The sequence below is a fragment of the Gobius niger genome (genome assembly GCF_951799975.1).
Source record: "Gobius niger genome assembly, chromosome: 17".
Classification (NCBI taxonomy): domain Eukaryota; kingdom Metazoa; phylum Chordata; class Actinopteri; order Gobiiformes; family Gobiidae; genus Gobius; species Gobius niger.
This window is the reverse complement of record NC_136868.1, coordinates 3732385-3750395: the sequence shown is the minus strand read 5'-3', so window position 1 is coordinate 3750395 and position 18011 is coordinate 3732385. Positions and strand designations below refer to the sequence as shown.

General features: G+C 44.1%; 1 protein-coding gene across 1 annotated transcript in view; it reads left to right on the top strand.

Annotated features, from left to right (window-relative positions):
* The window catches only part of naaladl2 (N-acetylated alpha-linked acidic dipeptidase like 2), a 590615-nt gene that overhangs the window by 155676 nt on the left and 416928 nt on the right, over nucleotides 1-18011 (top strand). The gene's annotated exons all lie outside the window — the stretch shown is intronic.

Below are 18011 nucleotides of genomic sequence, written 5' to 3'. Positions count from 1 at the left end.
CACATTTCCACTCTTTACAACAAACTGACGAGGACACAGCTGTCGAGTCGCGCGATCCCTCTCTGAAAGAAAACGATAAATTCACACTTCGCGCCTGCTTCAACTACATCTATTTTGTTTCCTCTGTAGATTGCGGTCGACCTTTTACTGAACGTTATTACACATGGCATTTGACGTTAACGCACTGGATGTTCGTTTTATGTTTATATTAAACGCAGTGAAGCATTTTCAGCGACCCCGACCTTTTCAGTTTGTTAAGAAAACACACTGGAGTTTACAATGAAGGACGGTTAAAGCTTTTAAATCTTCATAAACGGTAAATAAAAAGGCACTTGACGACTTTGTGGGCTCATCAAAAGTGACCTTGAAAAAAAAAAAAATGAAAACGGGTTCTTTAGTTTAGAGCAACAAGCGGCAGGAAGCCTTTCGAGGAACACTTCGAACACTGTTTCTTGCTCCGGTTTTAGGGATTTAATATTTCCCAAATGATTTAAAACAGACGCAAGAGCAGAAGAAAACAGTGTATCCGTCGCCGCGCCGCCATCTTTAATGTTTAGGGAGAGTGCGTGGTTGTGACAGGTGACGGCTTCTCGTGGTGCGTGATTGGATCAATGTGGGTAAAATCGTAAAATGATTGACTGCGAGCATAGACTGTAAAAAATAATGGACGTCTTCTGCTCACTCCTCCCCGTTTACCCTAATGACCACGGTCGTGGGGGAATTTATGGAGGATTTACAGACTCCCTCTCCCCAACACATAAGGGCATAAGGGCGGGATCTTCACTGTAGACTCCGCCCATGCGTGACGTGTAGCTCGCGCTGTTCCAATGCTAACAGTCCGACCCTCATTAAGTACGAGATTTCTAAAATTCTTCTTATGAAAACCAGCCTGGTTTCATAAATTGTAACTAACCCAGCGTTATCTCAGGAGGAAGATCTAGCCTAGTCTAGAGTTGAAAAAATTGAAACCAGGCGTTAACGTGTCTAAACTCCAATGCTTTTCAATGGGGGCCTTGTGGCGATATGGAGGTACTACAGCAATGGCGGAGCAATGGCGGCCCCCAGTGTCGTGGTCATAAAGTACAGCAGCCAGCGCCCATTGACTGCGAGCAACCGCCCAGACAGTTCTTCTTTTGAAAAGAAAAGAGGAGCGTCTGGCAGGTCAGGCAAGGTCGTCTCGTGATCGGAAGGTCGTGGGTTTGAATCCCAGCTCCCGCAAATGCACACAGTTGTTGTGACACTTCACCTGGCTTGCCTCCAGTGTCTGTGTACAGTGAGAATGGGTGACTGGTTCCTTACAGTAAAGCGCTTTGGGCCTGATGAAGGTAGAAAAGCGCTATGTAAGTTGAGTCTCTTTACCATTTATTATGGAGAAAACAAACGTCTTGTACGACCTGACTAACTTTATTGGGAGCGGGACGTCTCCATCTCGTCTCCATGGAGATGACGACGACCAATTGCATTTTCGAGCTGGTCATTAGGAGTACGTTTTGCATTGGTAACAGTTTAATCATTCTTGTTTAGGGCCCTTTTCCCCTTAATGCTATACATGTGTTTATTTGGGTTTAACTCAGCCTCTACAAGGGGCACATGGCTAATCTTGGTACCAAAATAAACTTTATCCTTGGGACTTTTTGTTTCAGTGAAAAATAATTAGACGAAATTACAGTTTGTAAGTAAAAATTAGTTTGAAACAGAAAAATCAAAATTCCGCCTGAATGAAAAACACATATTTGCGCCTAAAAATGCTCTTTCTCTGTCTGTGCTGAAGCAAATAACAGAAATGGAAATAATTAATATAGCCTAATGTGTGCTCCCTAGTCAACAAAATACCAGTAGGTCAAAACACTAAAGTTATACATGCTTTATAATAAAAACGTCCAGGCAGAATCTAACTGTGCCAAATAAAAAATAAAATAAAAAAAATCGTACTTTTTTTTTTTTACAGAAATTAAGTATTTTAGTCATAGGGACAAATCGGGTCACAAGATTGTATTCCCTGTCTAAAAATGAACACCATTATTTCCAAAAACATTACACAATAGCATTTATTTGTCACTGACCAAAATATGTACAACGAATTATGACAAATTGACATATTGTGGCTGTTTGAGGTAGGATCTGTTGATTTGAAATTGGAGGTGACGAATGTGTTGCTGAGAGTCCACTGAACACGGAGAGGTGAAAAATATGACTGACAGTGTTTGTATGCGAAAGTTATGGCCCCAGAGATGCAGACACAAGGGGGGGCGGAGCCAAATATGGCTTTTTAGAGCTTAAGGGGTTCAATGTCACACAGAATGCCTTTAAGTGTACTGTAAAGTTTAGCGCAAAGCAGATTATCTTTTGAGAACCGTTGCCTTTTGGTTAGAAAACAGCACACCTAGATGTAAACGCCTACACTTGTTTGTTGCCTGCTTTACATAATTTCCAAGCAGTGAATTTTAGTCAGTGTAATCCTGTTACTCCGCAGTTATGCAAGTGTTGGTGCAACCCAGGGTCAGGTGTTGCATTCACGAGCGGCACAAATGAAGACAACTCTCCTGTAAGCGCCCCGTGGTTCACTCAGAGCTACTGAACAAGGACATGAAGTCATTCGGTGCGAGGGAGGAGGACGGCGAGGACGGGGTCAGATGGAGGCAGATGAAAAAGCACCGCGGAACTCTTTGACTTTGGAGGCATTATTTTTCGAAAGTCTGTTTTGCTTAATAAAGTCGCGGTTGGATTTCATTGTAGTCAAGGGCAGTACATCCTGAAACAAAGTGTGGAAAAAGAGCATATCCTCAGATGCCGTCATCCTGGAAAGTATCTGTAATAAAATGTTAATAAGTCATGAATGAAATATTAATGTGTGAGATAAAAGATGACTTTATAACTCTCTGAAGCACGGTCCAATTAAGCGCAATGTGAATTTAAGTCTTTGAACCAACTCTATCTGACGGGGCTACTTCGGAAAAAAAGTAGCAGTGAAAACATTGTGTCCAGTAACGTTTTCTGTTCTGGACAAAGAAAGTCATGTTTTAAATGGTGGTCCCTTGTGGTGTATCAGACATGCAAGTTGGAGGAATTCAATGCTACACATTCATATATGAGATTTGCCCATTGGTTGGGTTAGACTTGGTCGTCAGCAGAGGTTGTAACTGAATGGACTTTCATGTTAACAGGTCTCCAGCGTAGTTAAATGTTATGTTTGACTACATTTCTTGCTGTGACATTCATGACTGGAAACAAGTGACTGATCTTTCTTTCTTTTCTGGGAAAGAAAGGTTCCGGTGATCCCTGTACAGTACATGTCAGAACAGTAATAATTATACACCGGCCGATCAAGAGAGAAAAAGTGTTTTGATCTGGAGTTGCTGCAGTTGGTCAGGTCTAGGTTCAGCAATACTATGGGCCAGATCTTGTGGCGGCGCACGGGGCGGCCCCAGGCTCTTGGCGAATTATTTTCCGAGTGGCGGCGCTATATGTGCCATTCGCCTCCGCCACCTGTGAGGGGGCGTCACAAGAGGAGGCGACTGCACTGATGGAAACACGGCCGACATTCACTTCCTCGTTTACATTGCGCTGTCTTGTGTTCTTTCTTAAGCCTTAGGCTCTCACAGGTCAAACTAAAAATCGTGAGCTAAACCATGTTCACGTCTCGAGAGAAAAAGAGCTACAGCGTCCGCTGTGGCGCGGATCGGCCGCGCTTGGCGTGAACGCGAAGCAAAACAAAAGCACATGTTCACCCCCCACTCCCACACAACCACTCTCCTGGACGCGGAAAGTGCGCTCCTACTGAGCGCAAAATGTCACGCTATCGTCTCCGTTTTGATGCACAAGATCGGGCCCTATGTGTCCAAAGAATGTGATCAGGTAGCCTGAGCATCCTGAATGCCCATGATATTCCATCATGGGATTTTATATACCAAACTGACAATGGCCAAGATTAATCAGGTTCACATTGTGTGGTTTAGGGAGCAAACATAATTTTTTCACTTGTATTGGCTGCCACAGAGTCCAGATCTTAACCCCATGGAGAATATTTGGAATGTGCTCCTCTATCTGTCTATCCATCCATCCATCCATCCATCCTTCCAACCAACCATCCATCCATCCATCCATCCATCCATCCAACCAACCAACCAACCAACCAACCAACCAACCAACCAACCAACCAACCAACCAACCAACCAACCAACCAACCAACCAACCAACCAACCAACCAACCAACCAACCAACCAACCAACCAACCAACCAACCAACCAACCAACCAACCAACCAACCAACCAACCATGTTTTGTTTGAAGTAACCCTCATTTGGTCCCAGGACTATGATAAGATCCTTCCTACACAAACATACTTTGTCAGTGGATAATGACATTAGGTGTATAAATATATGTATTTTCTTCTAGATAATAGTTCAATAGCATAACTGTGTCTGCAAACTTTTACATTTTCAAACATTAAGCAATTTTCAGGGGGGAAAAACAACAACTGTGCTCCTTTCTAAGTTTGCATCACGTAATGCTTGCATAAACTTTTCTGTAAATAGTTTCCTCCAGGTGAAAGCAGTGCATTATACAAAGTACCAATCTGCATCTGTATCTGTGCCCGGGGCCATTGTTAATCCGCTGGGGTTTAGTGATTAGGCTATGAAGGTCCAGCGGCTGGATATAGACTTCCCGAGTTGGGTCAAATAAGCAAAGTGCAAAGTAGAACGCGCACGGCCACTTTCTTATCGGCAGGTCGTGATTAATTGCTCCCGTGCTTCTGCGGTCTGTGCGTTTCCCTGTGTGTGTGAATGAAGAAAGCTCCGGTCTGTTCAACTCTTACATCCCAGCGTCAGGAGCAGTCATTCACTCGCTCCAGGAAGCCCACTGGTCCGAACAGCAGAGCCACTGATTGGCTGTCTGACCTGAGGTGGGAGGGTGATAACGCCGCACTATGTACTGTTCAAAATGTCATCTAAATGACCACATTTCGTAGCTGTGCCGCAATTTGTAATAAACTCTCGCAACGTATATAAATAGTAGAATCAAGCAGTTTGTTTATGAGACATTCACACAGTTATTACACTTCTTTACGTTCACCAGCATCTAAAGCCGGGGTGTCGAACTCGTTTGGGTCGCGGGCCGCACATATTGTAAAGGACTGTGGCCTCATAAAAAACATTTTACACTTACTGCACTTCATCAGCCTGTGTCACTCGTTTCTCAAAGTGCAACATAGAAGGATTAAACAACGAGGAGCCGCATTAGACGGTTATAATGCACGACGCGGAGTCAAGAACACCACGACACAGTGTTGTTACTCCTGCATTATAACGTCTAACGCGGCTCCGAGTTGTTTCATCCGCTTATACCAGGGTCCCACAAACGTAACATTTATAATAAATGTTTTTTTCATTGACTAAAGTCACTAAATATGCCAGACTACGGGACTATTTTGTGTGGGTTATTAGCCGGTCACTGAAGGCTGGTCTCAGAGCGAGTCATTCTCCGCAGCTATTACGAGGATCTCAGTCAGGCTCAACGACACAACATCAGCACAGAATCACAACACAACAGGACTAACCCGGAAACACTTTTCCCTGGAAGTAAACACCGATATGCGGCACTCGTGGGCAGGAGTTATTTCACTTTTACGCTGTTTAACCTGAAGCTAGCTAGCTAGCTCAACCAGCTCATCTGTTTATGGAAACAGTGGTGCGGTGGAGTCGCTCACACCTGGGCCCCCCCAACTCAAACTTTTATGTTTGACTTTACTAATCCAAACAAATATGCTTAAATGCAGGATCATTTTATGTACGCCTGAAAATGATGAATAGCCTTAACCGTTTTCAATAGAAATGTAAAGCTCATATGTTATTAACAGTAGCTAACCGAGCTGCTCACTCTCCTCTACAAACATTTATCAAACGTTTTGTTTTGGCCAAAAACAGTGAAATTAAACAAAATCCATCTCATACGTTCCTGTCAGTCAGTAATTACGCCTTTATCTGATTCAGCTGTGTTAATGCGTTGCTATGGCGACGCCACAGCGGAGTGATATCCCAGTGATTAAACTACCGGACTACGTGTGCGGTTATACCAAAATAATGCACCAGCCAATCAGAATCGAGTATTCATTCAATCCACACTCAGTAAGTTACTATTGTAGCCACAGCCGCCCTGGGGCAGACTGACCATTTACCACGTGGCTGTAATATGCCGTTCATATCCTGACCTCTTATTATGTCAGTGCCCTCTGCTGGACACGTGTGGAATTATTTCCTGTTTTAATTTAAGATGCCCCCTAGTGGCTGGAGTGGGCAAACTGGTTATTTCTTTCAAAATCCATAACAGGAATGTGCAGGGGTAGGCAACTTCAGGCCCGGGGGCTAAATTCGGCCCTCCAGCCTAAAACCTTTGGCCCCCAAGAGAATTTTGAAGAAACACTTATTCATAAATTAGAGACCAAATATGTGAAAAGGACTCTAAAATGTGGAAAATACTGTCAATATTTTCACATTTCCCAGCAAAACACCTGATTAGCTCATATAATATGTGCAAAACTTATATTTGTAGAAAAAAAGGTGCTTTACTTTGGGCGATAATAGTGAGTTTTGGCCCTTGGTGTTTTGGCATTGAAGAAAATCGGCCGTCCATGACACGAACTTACCCCTGTGCTCGAGACTTACTTTTCTACTTTTTTTTTTACATGCTCAGAAATTCATGCTCCTCAAAGGGCCACATTAAATCATCCCGAGGAGCCGCACGTGGCCTTGACCTTGACACATGTGATCTAAAGTAAGCAACTGTACAACGATACTGCGTTTAGGTGTTGGGTTAGTCCGAATAAGACAGAGCGTTCCTCCTCTGTCTTATCCTCCAGTGAATTAACATTAGTCAGAATAAGGCCCAATTCTTGCCCGAATACCTCCTCGTTTGTCCCTTTTTTGTTCAGCACCTCTTGTAAAGCCTCCACTGTGCTGCAGGTGTGGATGCTCTTAGTACCTCTTCAATGTTTCAGAAGAAGAAATGTGTAGGTCTCATATGTCTTTGGCTCATGAGCTTGCTGTTTGTTTACTTTAGAAACATCTGGATCCTTTATTATCACAGACTCTGCAGTAAAAAAAAAATCACAGCAAAAATGTACAAAAGTATCCAGAAAAACAATGTGGAATACAGAAACTACAAGCGCAGTTCGCAGAAAAAGGCAAACACAATGCAGCTGCACCAAGTGAGAGAGAAGTTGCTGCTTGTTTACTCGTCACTAGGCAATTTACATAAACAAATTAGAGTCTGGGCATGTTTTATTGAACTAACAACATTTAGGCACCTATAAATGATTAACAAGTGATGCTTTGCAAATGTTTTAGAGGTGGAAAAGTATATACACATGCTCCAATAGTGTGCAATAGTTATTTACAGTCTATTTTTTCTGGCTTTTTCAAGTCGTCTTATTCATCGTCCATTCACCTTGTTCTTCTTTGATTGCACATTTTGTCCTCACGCCCCTGAAGAATGTCCGTTCGAGCGGCTGTAACAAGTCAGATCAATAAAGTCTCATCTTCTCTTAACAAAAATGTGGCTTCATTACAAAAGAAGTGAGCATTTTCTTGCATTATGAACTGTTATTACAGAACGCGGCGTCATTACAAAATGCGACTCCGCGGGGAGGAAGAAAGAGAGAAGGTAAAGAGATTGGACAGAGAAAGGCGGGGGGGGGGGGGGGGGTGTACCGTCCACAGTCTCCCAGCTCCACAGTGATTTATGGCCCCCGAAGCAGTCGATGGGAGACCTGAGCCAGAGGGATGGAGGGCCTGCTCGCGGTAAACAGAGCACACACGCAGCGCTTTCCATTAGCTAAGTGTCCCGCCAGAGCCGCTCTTCATTACATCTCTGCTTAAACACACTTGAGTTGACCACATGTCAAGTGCTATGAATGTATCTGCTGCATGTCCAAGTGCTTCCCCCCCCCTGGTCGATGGGCCTCTTGGCAGTGAGGAGGCACTAAAGTTACTAAAGCACAGCGCGAAAGACACAGCGGGTCTGGCAGGAACTTTTAGTTGATCCGATTGGTCGATATCTAAAGCTTGATTTTTTTTTTTTCCTAATTGATTGATTGTCAGTCGATCCTATTTTATCAGCTGACCTTGGGCATCAGGCAATTTAGACAGAAATGTAAACAAAACTGCATTTGGATCATTTGTTTTTATCTGGATGTTAGTTGAAGAGTGCCAAACTATTAACACTTAACCTCTTAATCCCCACCTGAACCAAGGACATTTTCTCCAGTTCCCAAATCTAAAAATTCTTGAAAAAAGTGTCAAAATATCGGCGAAAACAAACGATAAAGTGACAAAAAATGATAAAAATGTAATGAAAATGTGAAGTAACAGAAGAAAAGCTATAAAAAAGTGACAAAGCAGCAACTAAACGTGGCAGAAAAGCAACAATAACACGACAGATGGCGGCGCGGTAGCACAGCGGTTAGCACTCGTGCTTCACAGCTAGAAGGTCCAGGGTTCGATTCCCGCCTGGACGGGGCCTTTCTGTGTGGAGTTTGCATGTTCTCCCCGTGTCTGCGTAGGTTTCCTCCAGGTACTCCGGTTTCCCCTACCACTAAAAACATGTACAATAGGCCAGGGTGAATGAGAGTGTGTTTGAGAGTGCGCATGGGGGACGACGGATGGAAATTAGCCCCAAGACTCCAATCCGGTGTGGCTTGTTTACACGCATGAGACCCATGTGTGTTCATTAACATGCACTGTCCCGACCAAATAAACCAATAAATAAATAACAAAGTGAAAAAAGAGCAACAAAAAAGTGGCATGAAAAGAGACAAAAAGGCAACAACGCACCAATGAAGCTACAATCAGTTTTCTTTCAAGTAAGACATTACACTGTTGCTCTCCAGTCAAGAAGCTTTTAGATTTGGATAAAGTCTAAGTGGAGAAAAGATGCATTTTCTCCAGTTCGGTTTTACCCAAATCTAAAAGTTTCTCAACTGGAGAGCAACAGTGTAATGCCTCATTACGCTCCCTGCCCTGATCAAGAATCAGTATAGAGTTGAATCAAATTTGTGTGCCTCGGATCTCATTTTCTTGATTTCAGTGTAATGCCTCATTTGAAAGCATTTCTGTCACGTCTTCATGTCTTTTTGTTGCTTTTTCATCATTCTTTGTTTGTGTTTTCATCACTTGTGTGTCACATTTTTGTCACTTTTTTGTGTTTATTGTTGCTTTACTTTTTGTTTCGTATACTTTATTGTCCCCATAGGGAAATGTGTCCTCTGTATTTAACCCATTCTTCGATGCCGCTGGGGCAACCCGCAAGGAGCAGTGGTCGACGGCAGGGCCGCGCCCGGGGACCCATTTCTAATGATGTGGAGCCATACTGGTGGTCAGAATCACCTGGCTGAAGGATTCACCTATTGCACATGTTTTTAGTGGTAGGGGAAACCGGAATACGGGGAAGAAACCTACGCAGACACGGGGAGAACATGTAAACTCCACACAGAAAGGCCCCGTCCTGGTGGGAATCGAATCCGGACCTTGGCTAACTGGTCCTAGGTGATAAGTCAGACAAAGAGCGGTTCAGAAGCCCCTTATGAGAGACCAACAGGTCCGGTTAGCATCATGAGGCCGTCCTTCTGTGGACCCACCTGCAGGAGGAGCCATAGGGGCTGGTGCAATGTGATACGACCCGGCAACGGACAAGTGGAAGAAAATGGATGGATGGATGTTGCTTTCCTGGCATGTTTTTGATGCTTCTTTGTTGCTATTTTGGAGGCTTTTGTTACTTTTTCATCACTTTTTTTCATTCCTTTATCGTTGCCTTTTAATCCTCATTTTCGTTGCTATATTGGCGCTTTTTTTCAAGAAGCTTTTAGATTTGGATAGTGCCAAACTAGAGAAAAAAGTGCTTGGTTCAGGTGGGGGTTAAGAGGTTAAATCCAATTGCGCTTTTTGTCCCTAGCTTTACAGCAACTTCATACTGAACACCCCTTAGCCTTGATATTTTTATTGTCTCAAGAATAGTTTATGTTTGATGATATTATAAAATGCTGTTTTACTAAAGGGCAGAACATCCTCCGTCTAAACAACCCAAAAATTCAAACTTGCAAAAGCTATTAAGAAAAGAGGTAATTAGCGCAGGGAAGAGACTGTTGCCACATACAGGATGCTATAAAACACAAAAATCAAGGCTGGTGTTATGACTTACTGAAACAAAACACCACATCAGCCATGTTTTTAGTTTGTTTTAATGAGTCAAATCCCTTGTGAGGTCAGCGGTCAACAAACATGGCAATGAATGAAAGACTTCATCCATGTTTCAGAGCGTCCATGTTCAGCCTGTGGTGTATCTTTGCCACTGTTGGATCTAAGAGTTAAAGGTGCTACAGTCTGGCTTGTATGTGCTGCTTCTTCTACGACAGCCCGGTCCGCCGTTGTAACAGGGTTAGTGTGGAGATGTGATTGGACAAGGTGGATTCTCATGTGACACACTTCCAAGGGACTTTGTAGAGAAGCCATGATTGGATGTAGAGGAGACTTACAGGAGTTTAGTGTTGACTGGATCACGTTCTCCTTCTCCTAAGCCCTCGCCGGTATCTGTCCGGAGCAGCACCCGCGGTTTATCCCCTATCAGAGTGAAGAGGATCACTGCGAACATGAGGGCACCTGTACGTGGAAGACGAGCAGAGACAGGTCAGCAGCTCTGTTACGGTAGCAGCCGATTTTGTTTTTTCATAGAGTAATGGACAATGACAATTTATCACACTGGCTCAGAGGGGAAAGAACGTAGCGTAGAACCTTTGCACCTTAGCTCAGACAATAGAATTTAAAACAGCTCTGCTTGAACAAGTCTTTTCATGGCCTAGCACCAAAGTACATCTGTTACAGCCGTATGAACCATTTTGGACCCTGAGAACTTCAGGGAGGGGTCTGCTGGTGGTTCCCAGAGTCAGGACTAAACACGCTGAGGCTGAAGCTAGAAATCGGGAACAGTCTTCATGAGGACGTGAGACAGGCCTGACAATGTTCAAATCCAAGGCTGAAAACAGTTCTTTTTGCCCGTGAACATGACACTGCACTCTTGCTTTTTGCTGTAATCAATACATTTTTATGGTGATGTTTTATGGATTGATTGTGTCTGGCTTCTTGTAATTTCATGCAACTGTGGAGCACTTTGAAATGCCCTGTGTATGAATAGTGGTCTACAAATAAACTTGCCTTGCTTATAAGAAAGGGTTCAATTGGAGACAAACTTAGTGTGGAAATTCTGTGAACAATTATGAAGCTGCATTCACTTTAAAGCTGATGTGAAATTTAATAATAATCGTGATGATGATGCATTGATTTTACATAGCGCTTTTCTGGACACTCCATACTCGGTGGTGGAAAGCTACTATTGTAGCCACAGCTGCCCTGGGGTAGACTGACGGAAGCGAGGCATCCAGTCTGCGCCATCGGCCCCTCCGACCACGACCACCACTCACTCACTCACTACATTCACTAGGCTTCCTGGTGTTTCTAAATGGTCTCCCATCCAAGTCCTGCCAGGCCCTTCCCTGCTTAGCTTCCAAGGTCTGACGGGATTGGGCCGAGCAAAGGCGGTGTGGCCACAATACATGTCCTCTACATTAGTGTTTCCCAAGCTTTTTTGGCTGCAACCACCCAAATCAAAAATGTTTGTCATCGACGATGTACAATCACTAGTCGTGAGAAAAATCTTAGGTTGTAGCTGAAAATCGTAGGTCTTAGGTCGTACAGTGAGACACGGACAACGATTTTTTAAATAGAGCCGCCGTACGACCAAAGACGAGCTACGACCGACATCAAGCAGTGTCTGATATTTTGGAACACTGGTCGTACAGTGAGGCATCCTCTCGCTGCAGAGAGGATCTCTGTCAGCGTCCCGTCAACACATCAGTGCAGGCTGCTACATCGCAGCCAGAGTCACAGCAAACAGAGACCGGGCATGAGCAGGTCCGACTACGCATTTCACAGGACTTTCTCTGGACTTTCCGCGGAACATGAACACCGTTAGCATGTTGTGCTCACCTCAGCTAAACACGCGCCTTCTGAAGCCTGAAACTGCTACGAGAAAACCGTAGCTATGATTGTCTCTTTGAACACACAGTGGAGACGAGTGCAGCTCACGACTTTACCATCCCCACGTTGTGCAGTGTGACATCTAAAAATCTTATAAGACAAAAAAAAATCTCAAATCTCGTAAAAGGCTCTCTGGACAGATCTCATCCACCCCCGGAGCCTTGCCACCGAGCAGCTTTCCCACCACCTCAGTGACTTCAGCTCGAGTGACAGGCGAGTCTCCAGTCTCTGCTTCTTCATCGAGAGATTATTCAAAACACCAATGCTGAGGTGCTCAAAATCAGGCTTATACCTTACAATTATGCCTGATGTATTCACTTTGAACGCCTCCAGATCTCTTTTTAATGAGGGAACAATGTTGTCAAAGTCAGTTTAGCAAATATGGGCTCTGCAAATGAACAGACAGTGTTTTGGAACTGTGTAATGACCTGCTCATACATTTCTCGGAAAGCTGCGCAGAGTTGCTTTAAAATATTAAACCGTATTGTTTTTAGACCGAGGCTTGCAAGTTGCAGTTGAAGGACATCCTGGGTAAAAAGTGTGGCTCGCATTCCAGACTTGACTCGGAGTCCATCAATAAAACAGGCTCCATGTGTGGTGTGCAGCAGGACAGAATACATTAGAGAGCAAACAGCAGCTGGCACGGCACCAGCAGAGATGGGCTCATGCTTCCACCGTCTTAAACCGCAATGATACGCCAGGTTTGTCAACAATGAATACTTCACGAGCCGAGAAAAATCAAAGTCACTTAAACATTTGTTGTGAATAGCAAAGAAAGGAGGTTTGGAGACCACCCATTTTGGCATGAAGTACATCAGCTGCCAAACATAATAATGATAATAATTCAGTTCAGTGGAGTGGAGTGGAGTTCATCACAATATTTATGGTCCTTCGAGCCGGATCATACACAATGGAAAAGAAGCAAAGGGAGGGAAAAGGAGAGTTCAGCTTCCTGCCTGGAGGATGAAGAAGTCCCTTCACTCAGTCGGTCACTGGTCGAGTATCCAAGCATTGTACTACAGTGACGGTGCAAGTCTATATATAACGTCTATATTTCTTCATAATGAACTCCCATGGCATGTGTGTGTGGGAGCGCCCGAACAGAGCCCATGTGTGTCATCATCACTAAACTGAAGGCTACAGGCAAAGTTACATCCTTCAAAAACACGTGAAGTCTGTGTGGCTTTGAAAAGGTTTCTCCGAGTCCTGCATGAAATCATGAGGTGTGAAGAACAACTGGAGACAATTAAGTGGATTAAGAAATATTTACTGGGTGGAAGATTATAGAACAAGTTTCACAATGAACAACGATAGACATGGGGTTTTTATCCTAGTATGCAAATGAGGTATGTTTAGGGCGTATCCTTAAACATGGCCCAAATTCTAAGTATTCTGAGTTATTCTTGGTGAGGTTAGTTGAGACAGACCGTCTGTCTGTGAGGCCCCGTATCCATCACTGTCATAGTGACAGGAATGCTATGTATGTGAGGCCTTAATATGGAAAAACACATTCCTTGTACTATAGGTTATCTTACTTTCCGCTAGCGTAGGCAGAATACGTTTTGCACACTCATAACTCTACACACTGGCGTGCTTATTCATTTATAATACAATTTGAACATAGCAATGTTAAAAATATGATTTCACTGCAGATGACCAGGCGACTGTGAATGATAGATCCAGTGGCCCAGACAAATGCGTAAAATCAAAACCTGGTCATAATCTGTGTCGAGCAGTCGAATTACTACTTTAGACTTGCTTAGAGCATTTTAGTTGTGTTTTCTATTTTGTGGGGGACATTTTATTATAAAGCAACTTTGAAAAAGTAGATAGCATTATTCTGAGACTATAAATACTGCCTAATGATGAACATTTATCGATCCATCCATCCATCCATCCATCCATCTTCTTCCACTTGTCCGTTGCCGGGTCGTGAAATCACATTGCACCAGCCCCTTATGGCTCCTCCTGCAGGTGGTGGGTCCACGGGAGGGCCTGTTTGTCTCTCATAAGGGGCTTCTGAACTTCTTTGTCTGACCCGTCACCTAGGACCTGTTTGTCATGGGAGACCCTACCAGGGGCACGAGGCCCCCGACAACAGAGCTCCCAGGATCATTCGGGACCTCAAACCCCTCCACCACGTTAAGGTGGCGGTTCCAGGAGGGGATGATGAACATTTAGAGTTAGAGTTTTAATTCCTAACCAACCTCTTTTTATTGTACCTGCACCGTGAAGCACCTAACCATGGTTCCTGCACCGTGACTCGAATCAAACCACAAGATACTATATGTAGCTGAACCGATTCGCCCCTACTAAATAGCATACACTGTCTTCTACAGTATGATACAGTATATTAGCCACTGGTCTGGCTTAGATATCTCCTCTGTTTACTCTCCTCCATTTTCTTTCATAGTGCTTATATTTGTTGAGATTTGGATGAGCTGACATCTCCATAAATGTTCATGAAGCACGTCGTTGGGGCCATGAAGTGCACATTGAAGATTATTGAAAACAATTTATGATCCGTCTGGATAACGAGCCTCATGTCAGCCTCTTGGAAAGTGTACTTACTCGTCGGATATTAAATCAAATGACAGATTGACCACAGGAGATTGTAATTCTATGAGAATAATACTGGCACTGTCACCACACAGCAATATGTTACTTTTGTTTTTGTATTTGAGCGAGGTTCCTTCCTCCATAACCAGCTAAAGCCTCCCATTGTGGAGATAGCGAGACGAGTTCCCACTACACAATATTCCTTACCTTAACCTAATACATGCTTTAAGGCTAATCTTCAAGTCAGAGGGGTTTACTATGAAGCTGGATTAGAGGGTTAACAGGGTAAATTCAGAGTTAATCCTGGTTTAGCCGAACTACAAAGATAATTTACTTTTTATCAGGGTAGATCTCCATGGAAACATGCCCTTAACCTGCTCTGGACCAGGTTCTTTGACCAATCAGAGGAGAGGGTGTGAGGAGCAGAGAGGGAAGAGGAGGGAGCACCTTGAGCAGAAGCAAGAGAAGTACTTAATACGAGAGTGCGCATTGAATTTTATAAAGTAAACACTTTAGATTACAGCCTGCAAGTTCCATGTGTAGGAACAGGGCACAAGAATGAGTAGTTAGACATGTGGGTACAGGTTATTAGACATTAACCTGTTACCTGCAATCTTAGGGTTAGAGTTAAGGGTAGCAATTGTGCACATCCAAATCTCAAAGTGTTGACTGGAGAGCTTACAGTCTATATGCCAGTGTGACACCTCATTTGAAAGCCAAGACCTTCTGGTTGCTTGCCCCCTACTAGGTAGTCACAGGTTAAAGTGCAGGTGTACAAAGGTATAACCAGATTCAATAAAGGTTTATTAAGTGTAACAAAGGTATTCAGCGTGTTATTCCAGGCGTTTTAGTTGTCATGCACATAAATTGAATAATAAATTGAATGACCGTAAAACTAATGCACAAATACACCGTACCTAATGTGTAACTACACGTGAACTGTAGGCTGTAATTGAAAGTGAGTATGGTCTTTACGGTATCACTTTATTTTACACTACCTTGATACACTGCACCTAACTAACTAGCTAAATGTAGTACAATGTAATGTGCTCTGTAACAATCTGTAATAACTTGTACCTATGTAGTACGTACACAATGGAATAACTTGTATCAGTACTGTACTAAATTTAGTTAGGTACAATGTAGTGTTACCGATTGTTAAAGGGACTATACGGAGTTTAACATTTTTTTTAAAATATGCATTTTTCTCCCACTATATGTTCCTCCATGTCCTAATGTGTAGAATGAGCTCAGACCTGTTCACCACAACTGCCTCTAAAATCCTGCACTGTCACTCAAAAAGGTGTTAATTCAGGTCTGAAGCGCCGTCATGCACGAGCTTAACATAGAAACTGCAGTTGCACACATGACCTGAGGTGGCAGTAGTGAGTATAAAATGACTAACTTGCATCTAGCCCCTTTAAAGGAATAGGCCACCGTTTTTACATACTAAGATATGTTCTTACCTCACTTTAGACGTGTTAATATATCCCCGTCTGGTCTTTGTCCGCGCGCTCTGTCACGCAAACGGAGCACATACGCAGCCTCTCCCACATGTCACATAGCTCCGAAAAAGCTCACGATAGAAGCTACCAAGCTCTTCCACGTGTTCCCTATTTCAATAAAGTTACGTGAAGTGTTTTCATGCGAAGTATATTTACCCAGAAATGTAGCATGTCGATTTTATAAGCAAATAAAAAGGGGGACTATATTGTGAGGCGTAATGATACGAGGAGTAAAACGTCCGCGCAGTAACTCCTAAAGGTTATTGACGGAAGTGAGCGGGGGAAGTCTTTAGGAGTTACTACGCGGACGTTTTACTCCTCGTATCATTACGCCTAAAAACGGTGGCCTATTCCTTTAAGTACACCTGACCCAAAATGCAATGTTCTCCTATATTTCTCCAATGTTCAAAATACAATGGATTTAGAAACCAAATGCACACTTAATCCACGTGCACACTGCTAATGGAAGCAGAGGAGAGGGAGAGAGTAGAATTAGAGCAGTAATGAAGAGGTGCTTGAACGTCTGCGTCTCCCCGGGGGCTGTTAGACCCTCTCTGAGCCGCAGACAGATGAATGTGAAGAGCACAGACCATCCATCCTGCTCCTGTCCAGCTAAATCACTCCTGAGGGCTCCACGCTGCGAGCCATAATGCGCCCATATGGTGCTGCCTGCACACCTGCACACTGTTTACCCTTCGCTACACAAGTAAAGCCACGATTGTTTACATTCGGATGGCGTCTTTGTCAAAGAAGTGTTTGCGCTGATTCAACAAAGACGACTGTATTTTCTAACTCCGGTCTCAACAGCGCGCCTCTAATGAAAGCACAGGGTCTCCTCAGCCATCTCGCGGTTTGCAGTAACACTTCTATTGCCGCGCCGTTTCAGATCGGATACTGCGGAATAGGTCTATTGAATCATATGAAAAGCATTTAACAAATGCTGAATTATGAATATAGTTTTCTACTAAATAACGATACAAAGACATGGGGAGGAGTAAAGTGCTTCAACAGCCCATAAATCTATAATAGAAAACGCTATCTCAATGGCCGCCGCCTGGGCGCCGCCATGTTTATTTCCCATACCGACTTTGAAGCTAAGCAGGGACGGGCCTGGTTAGGACTGGGATGGGAGACCGTTTGGGAACACCAGGAAGCCTGGCGACAGTACTGAGTTTGTGCGTGGTTGGTGCTGGGGGCTGATCCGCCGTCACAACAACGCGAGTGCACGAGATCTGACTGCCGTGCGTGTGCGCGCATCCAAACAGGGCGATGTGTGTGTGTGTGCGCGCGTGCGCGCGCGTTTGTGTGTGTGTGTGTGTGTGCGTTCGTGCATGAATGTGTGCGCGCGTGCATCCAAACAGGGCGATGTGTGTGTGTGTGCGCGCGTGCGCGCGCGTTTGTGTGTGTGTGTGTGTGCGTTCGTGCATGAATGTGTGCGCGCGTGCATCCAAACAGGGCGATGTGTGTGTGTGTGCGCGCGTGCGCGCGCGTTTGTGTGTGTGTGTGTGTGCGTTCGTGCATGAATGTGTGCGCGCGTGCATCCAAACAGGGCGATGTGTGCCATCGTCACTCACCCTAAACTGCAGCTGTAGACGCTCCGCACAGGTACAGATACATCCTCCAAAACACTTCTGCGTGTCTTTGTTTAAGTCTCTCCTGCAGTTACCGAGGCTGTGGTTCATTATAGATCCAGTGCTGGCCGCATTCCGTCTCCAAAGCTTTGTCTCCGACAAAAAGTACACGCAAAACATTGCCCAATACACGAGCCTCTAATCACACGCGCTGCTCCGACTGATTTATCCTCCGTGTGAGTAAAAGCGAAAATGAAACTACCACTTAACGAGCGCATGGCCTGCACTGCGTAG